The 10,824-nt window shown below is 38.8% G+C and overlaps 1 protein-coding gene across 7 annotated transcripts in view; it reads right to left on the minus strand.

The window, feature by feature from the left end:
* Window positions 1-10,824, minus strand: part of TAF2 (TATA-box binding protein associated factor 2) — a 177,290-nt gene that overhangs the window by 21,403 nt on the left and 145,063 nt on the right. The window lies entirely within an intron of this gene.

The following is a 10,824-nucleotide window of genomic DNA, read 5'->3' on the forward strand; positions in this document are numbered from 1 at the left end:
TGATACCTAAAAGGAGCTATCCACTTTTCTGGAGCCCTCTGGCAAACTCTCTAAACTAAAGATGCATTTTAGCACAGACACTAACAGAGTAATAATAAATGTTGGTGAATGAGTTAATGAATTTTATAATTGGAGAAATTTTAATATCATGTCATTCTTCTTAGAAATGAATAAAAGACATCAACTGAAAATCTAATATTCCAAAAATAGTATTTTTTTTTTCTGCCTTTCAATCTTCCTTTAATCCCTTCTCTTCAGTAACTATTCCATATACATTTTCTGTTCATCTTGCCTGATTTTTGTTTTTAAATAATAGGCCATAGGGAAGACAGCATTTCATGAACTTTCATGAACCCTATTTGAGGCATCTTCAATTTGCTACTGTGTGATAAGGTACAGACATAACACTGTTAGAAACCAGAGAAAGAGGCAGGAGCTCCTGAAGAGGATCAGGTTTCTATGTCATAAAAATGATACTGAGAAACTAGAAAAGGATGGTATACAGTGAAAGAAAAGATTTTAAACTAGAAATCTACTCCTCTTCTCTGGAATATATACATCTAGGTAATTCAGTGGCTTGAAATAGTTTTATCTTTTGTAGGCATTCATTATTTTCTTCCTCAAAAGCACTCTACATTTGTAAAGGTTCCACAAAGGGTATGTTATCAGATTCCCAAGTCTTATATAAGCAAAGGCTGGAGGGGTTCAACCCTCTGAGGGAATGGAAGGAGCTCTGTCAAGGGTGAGCAATAAAGATTCTTTGGCAACCCAAAGGAGCTAGCCCTGTATCTATCCATGGGTATAGCAAGAAAAGGACTAACTTTTGGGCATTTTATTATTACCATTGGTTTAGGGATACATTTACACTGTTTAGAAGAAAACTAAATCTTGATCAATATCATCTAATTATGTGTGCTGTAAACAGCCATCCTGAATCTTTCTATGCTGTGGATGAAATCAAAACTAGCCAGAGAAAACTAGATGAACTAGTCAGACTCTGAATTCCTTAATCATTATTTTAATTTTAAAAAGCAAATGGAAAATGTAGATTAGGGAAGTGAGCCTGCGGATGATTAGGCAGCACAGTGAAGGATGCTAAATGCAATGAACCTCTAGAATGTGACTTTCGTTACTTCTTATTTTTGTATAGGCTTTCTTATTTTGGTTTTGGCACATGTTTCCATCTGGATGTTCGGAGGAATGAATATCATTGTGTTGTTCTTGAGGGAAGTTCTTGAGAGTGTCCCCCATTGACTTAGATATTAAAAACTGGTGCTTATAAGAGCCAGTTAAAAAAATGAATAGCAGTGCTTCCATTAAAATTACAAAAGAGAAAAAAAATCAGGAAATAAAAATCAGGGCACCATTATTATTTAAAACTACGGAATAAGATCTTAAGATGATTGTCACATTATTACTGTGGAATTAAACTGAGAGGCAAGGTGGGGGAAAAACACTGAACTGGACTAACTGCATGTTCTACTTCTGCTGAATTATCAGTTAGCTCTGTGACCTCAAGCAATAATGAGAGCAGATAACTCAGATGACCTTTAAGATCTCCTCAGGCCTAAAATTCTGATTCCAATCAATTTATTCCATTAGAGAAAGGTCCTTAAACAGTTCCTGATATCTGCCCTCAGTGATAACATTTTGAACACCCCTCTTTAATCTTCTAGCTGATCATCTCCCCCCCCCCACCCCTGCTCACAGATATATGATCACATACATGAAAAAGTAAGTCTCTATTCTCTGTTTTTAGGTAAAATGTTGTTCCTCCTGTTCTTGTCAGCAATTATACTTTGGGACCAAACCTGTTTAACTGAATCAGAAAACCAACACTCAAGAACAAAGTAGGAAACCTAGTATTAATTTCTCTAACCAAATCAGAAAAAGGATCTTAAGATAAACCTAAGAAGTAGCAAATCTGATCCTACAAAAGATCATCTTTTCATTTTCTGAAGTAATTCCTATAAAGCTGATCTAGTCAGAAGGCTGCTAAGAAGAACACTCAGCCTGAAATTCACTGTTGTTTTCAGGATATTTCTGAATAAACTCAGCACTCCTTATTGACCACTGAAGCGTGGCTATTTGTAGAGCTGAGTCAGACAAATTGTCATAAGGTAATACAATCCTGACGTTTCTTACACTAAAACAGCAAATTTCATGTGTGCATGCATGTATATACATATACTTCCCTACATTGTATATTCAGAATTAAGATGTTGGAGAGAAGGAGGCACAGAACTTTGAAACCTAATTTTAATATCAAAATTGTTTATTTTCTTAGTTTGAAATCTGGCAAATCCTAATAAACCAAATGCTGTCTTCATTCTACCTTCTTGAGTATAGCTGTAAACTTACAAACACTAAAAATAATGATGTTAAAAAACAGCCTTCAATGTCCTGAATAATTACATAAATGTTTTTATGTAATTCTTTACAGTAACGTGTAGACAATATTAAAAAGCACCTTGGAAGTGACTGCTAAAATTTCTTTAGTAACGAAAAACAATCAAAGATTTCATTTCCTCAATGAAGGTATATATCTTCAGAAATGAAAAAACACTACTAATCACGCAAGACCAGAAAAAGCACTTATACCTTAAAATGTAAAGAACCAATAAAAAATTCTCCAATTCTAAAGGTTTTTAAAAATGCATTTAAAAAATTATTGTCGGGAGAGGCTAAGATGGCGGCATAGAGAGGAGTGGAAGACTGTTAGACCCCCTGGAACAAGTCATAAATGACCACAAAACTAGTAAATAACCTGGAATAACTGTGGGGAGACAAACGTGACTGTCCACTCATCATCCACCAACCTGAATTGGGAGGAATGCCCAAGATCGCAGCATAAAATCTATAAGTAACATTGCGGACCTTTGCTAAGAGCCGAGAGCCGAGAGCCCCTCCCTCACGGAAGCCTTGCGGTGCTAGAGAGCAGCACTCTTTCAGCCCAGCTCCAACTAGGGTTTTATTGTTAACTGCTCAATACAGACAGTGAATCCTCAACAAGCAGACAGAGGCTTTTGGTGACAACTGACCTTAGGAGAGTCAGGGGAATATCTGTCTCAGGACGGGGAGCCCAGAGGATCGGGTGCTATCTCTGGTGATGGGTGAGCCTGGGAGCTTTTCTGTCCCTTTCTCTCTCTGTGGAGAAAACCTCAGCCATTTTCAGCCTGCAGCACTTTACAGTAAAGACAGCCTCAGCCATTTTAAAATCAAAACACTTTGATCAGAGGAGTCAGAGAAACAAAGAACTTATTGATATAAAGATGACCTCTCTGGAGGGGGCATAGCTTCCAAGAGGAAAGGAAAGGGCCCAGCTCTACTGCCCACCTTTCTGGAACCAGACCCCAAAGCCTGGGGGAGGAGAGCCACAGGCCACACCCTCTTACACAGGCGGTGACAGGCTGACAGGTGCACCTGCTGCACAGAAAAGCACAGGTGTATCAATCCTCTAAGAAAAACCATCAGGGAACCCAGATACTGAATATTTCTGCCTTCTCTGACCTGAGTCTGTTCTCGTCTGGGAAAACCTGATTGGGGTGGCGTAGGAGGTCAGATGCCTAGACAACAGAAAACTACAACCTACACTAAGGAAAACGAAGCTATGGCCCAGTCAAAGGAACAAATGTACACTTCAAATGAGTTACAGGAATTTAAACAACCAATGCTAAATCAATTCAATAAGTTTAGAGAATATTTCGTAAAAGAGACAGAGGCTGTAAAGAAAACACTGGGCATACATAAGGCAGAAACCGAAAGTTCAAAAAACCAACTAGTAGAATCTATGGAAATGAAAGGCACAACACGAGATGAAAGACATAATGGAAACATACAACATCAGATCTCAAGAGGCAGAAGAAAACACTCAAGAACTGGAGAACAAAACACCTGAAAGCCTACATGCAAAGGAGCAGATGGAGAAAAGAATGAAAAAATGTGAGCAACTTCTCCAGGAACTTAAAGATGAAACAAAGTACAATAATGTACATATCATTGGTGTCCCAGAAGGAGAAGAGAAGGGAAAAGGGGCAGAGGCAATAATAGAGGAAATAATCAATGAAAATTTCCCATCTCTTATGAAAGACATAAAGTTACAGATCCAAGAAGCACAGCCTACTCCAAACAGAATAGATCTGAATAGGCCAATGCCAATACACTTAATAAACAGATTATCAAATGTCAAAGACAAAGAGACAATCCTGAAAGCAGCAAGAGAAAAGCGATCCATCACATACAAAGGAAGCTTAATAAGACTATGTGCGGATCTCTCAGCAGAAACCATGGAGGCAAGAAGGAAGTGGTGTGATATATTTAAGATACTGAAAGAGAAATACCGCCAACCAAGAATCCTATATCCAGCAAAGCTGTCCTTCAAATATAAGGGAGATCTCAAAATATTTTCTAACAAATACACAACGAGAGACTTGTGAACAAGACACCCGCCCTACAGGAAATACTAAAGGGAGCACTACAGAGTGATAGGAGAAGACAGGAGAGCATGGTTTGGAACACAATTTTGAGAGATGATAGCACAGCAATGTAAGTACATTGAACAAAGATAACTATGAATATGGTTGAGAGAGGAAGGTTGGGAGCAGGTGAGACACCAGAAGGAGGAAAGACAAAGAATAGGACTGTAACTTGGTGAAATCTAGAGTGTTCAACAATTGTGATAAAATGTACAAATATGTTCTTTTATGAGAGAGAACAAGCAAATGTCAACCTTGCAAGGTGTTAAAAACGGGGAGGCATTGGGAGAAGGATGCAATCAATGTAAACTAGAGACTGTAATTAACAGAATCATTGTATTATGCTTCCTTTAATGTAACAAAGGTGATATACCAAGGTAAATGCAGGTAAGGGGAGAATAGGGAAGGCATGTTAGACACTTGACATTGGTGGTGTTATATTACTCTACTTTGATTTAAGGTTACTTTTCCTTTTGCTACTTCCTAGCTGTCATTTTTTTCCCTCTTTCTTTTGCCTCTCTACCTTCTTTGACTCTCCCTCCTGCCTTGTGGAAGAAATGTAGATGCCCTTATATAGATAGTGGTGAAGGTGGTGAACACATAAATATGTGACCATACAGAGAACCATCGATTGTTTACTTAGGATGGAATGTATGGTGTGTGAACAAAACCATCTTAAAAAAAAAAAAAATGGTTGATGACAAAACCTCGAGGGCAATACACTGAGTGAAATAAGCCAGACACATAAGGACAAATATTGCAGGGTCTCACTGATAAGAACTAATTATAATATGTAAACTCATAGACATGAAATATAAGGTACCAAGATATAGGACGAGGCTAAGAATGGGGAGTGGTTGCTTAGTATGAGCAGAATGTTCAACTAGGATGGACTTAAATGTTTGGAAATGAACAGAGGTGTCGGTAGCAAGATGTGAGAACAACTAACAGTGCCGAATGGTACGTGAATGAGATGGGAAGGGGAAGCTCAGAGTCATATATGTCACCAGAAGGAAAGTTGGAGGTCAAAAGATGGGAATGTATAAAACTGAATCTATGGTGGGCAATGTCCATGATTAACTGTACAAATAATAGAAAACTCTTCTCTTCCATGAACCAGAGCGAATGTATGACAATACAACTAGAAGTTAATAACAGAGGGGCATATATGGAAGAATATATACCTATTGCAAACTATATACTACAGTTAGTAGTATTTCAACCTTCTTTCATAAACAGTAACAAATGTACTATACCAACAGTAAGAGTCAACAATTGAGAGGGGTTGGTTAGGGATATGGGAGGATTCGAGTTTTTCCTTCTTTTTTTCTTTTTACATCTTTCACTTTATTTCTTGTTTGGAGTAATGAAAAGGTTCTAAAAATTGAACAAAAATTAAGTGCGGTGATGGATGCACAGCTGTATGAGGGTACCAGGGGCAACTGATTGTACACTTCGGATCTTTGGATAATTGTAAGGTATCTGAACAATCCCAATAAAAATTAAAAAAAAAAAAATTGTCACGTTGATCTACAATCCAGTACCTTACTTAAAGCTATAAAAGGTAGGAACTCTATGTTCTAAATTTCGAAACATTTTCCTTTAGGGAAGGAAAATAATTTCTTTCAGTGTGGGGAAAACAGCTACTAAATACAGCTAGCAGGAGGCAGCCAACTCATACCTTCAACTGTTACTCACTGCCCACAGGATAAAACAACAAACTCCTGAGGTCAGTCACTTTTGGAACCTAATCTATCTTTCAAACACCCTAGCAGAACTTGAGGCTTTTACATATAATTCTACTACCTAAACTGTCTTTCTTCTGCTGGCACACTCCTTTCCATTCTAAAGACCTAGCTCAAATGTCACCTCTCCATGAAAATACTGCATTCCTGGTAGAGTTTGTGGCCCCTTTCTTTGGGTTCCCAGAATACTTTCTCTCTTTAGTTTAGTGCCTACCACTTTGTAGTATAATTTATCTGTCCCTATGTTTCTCTTTAACTTAATAACAGTCTATATACTCTCCTTTCAGGTAAAATGCTGTTCATCCTATTCTCTTTAGCAATTATACTGTGGGACCAAACACACTTACCTGGACCAGAAGTATTAACTTAAGTACTAACTTAATACTGAAGTCATCTTTATACACAAGACATAGCAAGTGGAAAAGAGAAGGTGCTCAATAAATAAGTAGTGAATAAATTAATCCTTGAAACCTTTGAAAAGGATAGCCCCTGAACAAACAGATACTTAAGATTCATAAGCAAGCAGAGACAAAGGCCAGCTAGTCTGAAAGAAGCTTTCTCTTTTAAAATGTTTACTATTTCTCTGTGAAGGATCAAAATGGTATAAGAAACTATAAAGGACAATTTTAGGACAACTGAGAAAATCTGAATATGGAATATATATTGGGGATGAGATGGAATAATGGTATTGTGGATATGTTGGAGAATGTCCTTATTCTCAGGAATATATACCGCGGTATTCAGGGAAGAAAATCATAATGCAACTTATTTTCAAATGATTCAGAAAAAAAGAGGGCTTATGTATATAACACAGAGAAAGAGAAAGTAAATGTGGTAAAATGTTAATCGATGAATCAAGCTGAAAGGCATATGGGTATTAACTGTACTATTCTTTAAATTTTTCTTAAGCTTTGCAATATTTAAAAACAAAATGGTAGGGAGAAAAAGTTACATGGGAAAATTAAACTACAGAATGGGACAAGATACCTGATATGTGTATATGTCTGTATATACATATACAGTTACACATGTGTAGTTTTTTTCAAAGCAAAAACCACTGGAAGGATACTAGACTAGCTCCCAGAATTCAAGGGTAAAGGAAGCCACCAAGCACCAGAGACTGTGCAGAGACCAGCCAGCCCTGAACTCTAGCAGAATCTTCTGATAACCTTCCTTCTGTTACACTTCCATTAAAGGGACTCAGTTACCAACATCCTCCAGGTTCTCTACCTCTCAGTTACAAATCCCTCTAGTATGTTTCTAAAATAAGTATCAGTATTATCAATATTCACAAAGGGTATGTGCATATTAAAACCCATGAACATCACTGCTTACTTCATCTGTCCCTACTCTCACCTGATTAGTTTTCTAAATCCTGTTCCTATGAATCCTTTCACAGTTACTCTGTCTTCCTGAGACCAGCTAATTAAACAAACTTGAGTTCTTTAAAAATACCTGATGACCATCTCATAAGATGATCCCTCCTCTTTTACTAAACTGCCATAATTTTCTTCCCCAAATATTTTTAAAAGGTTCATAATGATTTTTATAACTAGGCAAAGCTAACACATCTCAAATCCCAAATTATAGATGTGTTGACTATAATCTATAATTATAGATGTGTTAACACATCTATAATTAAATCTCTACTACCCACTGTTCATTTGTTCCCCATAGCATATCAAGATAACCTTTATCTCAATTGACCAGATTTCCAGTAGCCCCAATAAGCAGAGAGGTGACAGGCAGGGTTCAGGAGGATTTAGTGACCTACACGATATTCTAGCTTCCTTTTGTTACAGGTGAATTCTCATTATTTCTTCAAAAATAACCATTCCTTTATCACAAGTACAGCAATGCACGTGAGCACACACACACTATTTTTTCCCCTAAAAGCCAAATATACCCAAATCTTAATGGCAGCAATATAATGGAATTATATAATATCTTTTTGTTACATTTCCAGACAAACTCTGTGACATGATCAGATTACTTTTATCATTAAAAAAAAAAAAAAAAAAAAAAACTTTAAAATTAAATAAAGAAAACCTAATATGGCAGCTAGGAGAGACAGGGCAAAAAAAACACCTCTGTGAAAAAAACAAGATAAAAGCCAGAAAGTGACCCAGAACACCAGTTCCAGTGATGCACCAGCTGGACAAGGTCTGCTAAATCCACAGGGACTGTGCACTTGGTGAAACTGGGAGTCTGCATTCTGAAACAAGTGAGTAAGCCGGCTGAATATCTGGCAGCCACACTGCAGTGTGGGGAAACTGTGGGTTGGCATTTGGAGGTGGACTAGTTCTTTTTTAAAAAACCCAAAAGCGGTTGCAGGTATGGCAGCGAGAACCGCCCAGTGAAGCGCAGCAGGAACAGGCTGTGCGAACGCCTCAGTAGCTGGCATGGAAGATAGCCTTTCACGTACCTGCTGCTAATCGTCTAGGAGCAAGGCAGGCAGAGGTGAGCCAAAAGGTGAAAGTAACCACGCCCCTTGCAGCCATCTTCCTGGCAGGCTGGGAATGCTCCTGCCTGGTGCCGGAGCCACAGCCCAGAGCTGAGCCAAAAAACCCAGTGCAAAGGGAAGTATTTCCAGCATCACGTGCACATGCCACAATATCGGGAGTGGACAGTAGCCTTTCACGCACCCGCAGCTAACTGTCCCGGAGCTGGGAAGGCAGAGCTGTGTGAAAAGGGGGAAATTAGCATGCCCCATACAGCCATCTTTACAGCAGGCTGGGAATGCACCTACACAGGCCGGCAGCCCAGAACTTCCCTTGAGCGACAGTGCGCACTTGTGGTGTAGCACAGCCGTCCCTCAGCAGAGGCCCTAGAAGAGGGACCCACTCGGAAATCCCAGGGACCATATGCCAATACCAAGGACTTGTGGGTCAGAGGCAGAGACAATCTGTGGCAAGACTGAAATGAAGGTTTAGACTCTTGGAACAGCCTTAACTCTCCAGGAACACCTTGGAGGTTTGATTATTAAAGCTGCCCTCCCTCCCTAACAGCTCAGAGACACGACCCACGTTCAGGGCGGACAGCACCAACAACATACCCAAACTTGGTGCACAAATTGGAACCCACAAGAATCAGACCCCCACACACCACAAAGACAAAGTTGGGGAGAACTGACTTGAGGGGACTAGGTGACTCGCGGATGCCATCTGCTGGTTAGTTGAGAAAGTGTACGCCACCAAGCTGTAGATCTGACAAATTAGAGATCAGACTTTGAATAATCGTACACATCCTAAAAGAACCCTATCAAGTAAAGCAAATGCCAAGAGGCCAAAAACAACAGAAAACTTTAAAGCATATGAAAAAACCAGATGATATGGATAACCCAAACCCAAACACCCAAATCAAAAGATCAGAGGAGATACAGTACTTGGAGCAATTAATCAAAGAACTAAAGTCAAACAATGAGAGCATGGCACAGGATATAAAGGACATGAAGAAGAGCATGGCACAGGATATAAAGGACATGAAGAAGACCCTAGAAGAGCATAAAAAAGAAATTGCAAGAGTAAATAAAAAAATGGATGATCTTTTGGAAATAAAAGAAACTGTTGGCCAAATTAAAAAGATTCTGGATACTCATAGTACAAGACTAGAGCAAGCTGAACGACTCAGCGACCTCGAGGGCCACAGAACGGAAAATGAAAGAACAAAAGAAAGAACAGGGAAAAAAATTGAAAAAATAAAAATGGACCTCAGGAATATGATAGATAAAATAAAATGTCCAAATATAAGACTCATTGGTGTCCCAGAAGGGGAAGAGAAGGGTAAAAGTCTAGAAAGAGTATTCAAAGAAATTGTTGGGGAAAACTTCCCAAACCTTCTACACAATATAAATACACAAAGCATAAATGCCCAGCGAACTCCAAATAGAATAAATCCAAATAAACCCACTCCGAGACATAGTCTGATCAGACTTTCAAATACTGAGGAGAAGGAGCAAGTTCTGAAAGCAGCAAGAAAAAAGAAATTCACCACATAGAAAGGAAACAACATGAGACTAAGTAGTGACTACTCAGCGGCCACCATGGAGGCGAGAAGGCAGTGGCATGACATATTTAAAATTCTGAGAGAAAAATTTCCAACGAAGAATACTTTATCCAGCAAAGCTCTCCTTCAAATACATTGTGAATTTTCTAAGTCTCTGATGGTTATTGACCTCTCATTGTATTCCACTGTGGCCAGAGAATGTGCTTTGAATAATTTTAATTTTTGAGTCACCTATTCCCCCAATGTTGCTATATTAGGTTATTTCTTGGGGTAGACTAGGAACATGTTGGACTCCCTTGTTATGGTTTGCTTGAAATGCTTTTTTTATTGTATGTTTTTTTAAAATTTTTTTTTTATATACTTGATTTAAAAAAAACAAAACAATGAAAAAAATATGCAGAGCCCCCTTGAGGAGCAGATGAAGAACGCAGGGGGGTTGGACTCCCCCACCTAGATGGTTGCTGATGTGCTCACAAACATAGGGGACTGGTGGTTTGGTGGGCTAAGCCCTCTACCACAGGACTTACCCTTGGGAAGACGGTTGCTGCAAAGGAGAGGCGAGGCCTCCTATGGTTGTGCCTAAGAGCCTCCTCCCGAAT

Source organism: Choloepus didactylus, chromosome 14 (assembly GCF_015220235.1).
Source record: "Choloepus didactylus isolate mChoDid1 chromosome 14, mChoDid1.pri, whole genome shotgun sequence".
Classification (NCBI taxonomy): Eukaryota; Metazoa; Chordata; class Mammalia; order Pilosa; family Megalonychidae; genus Choloepus; species Choloepus didactylus.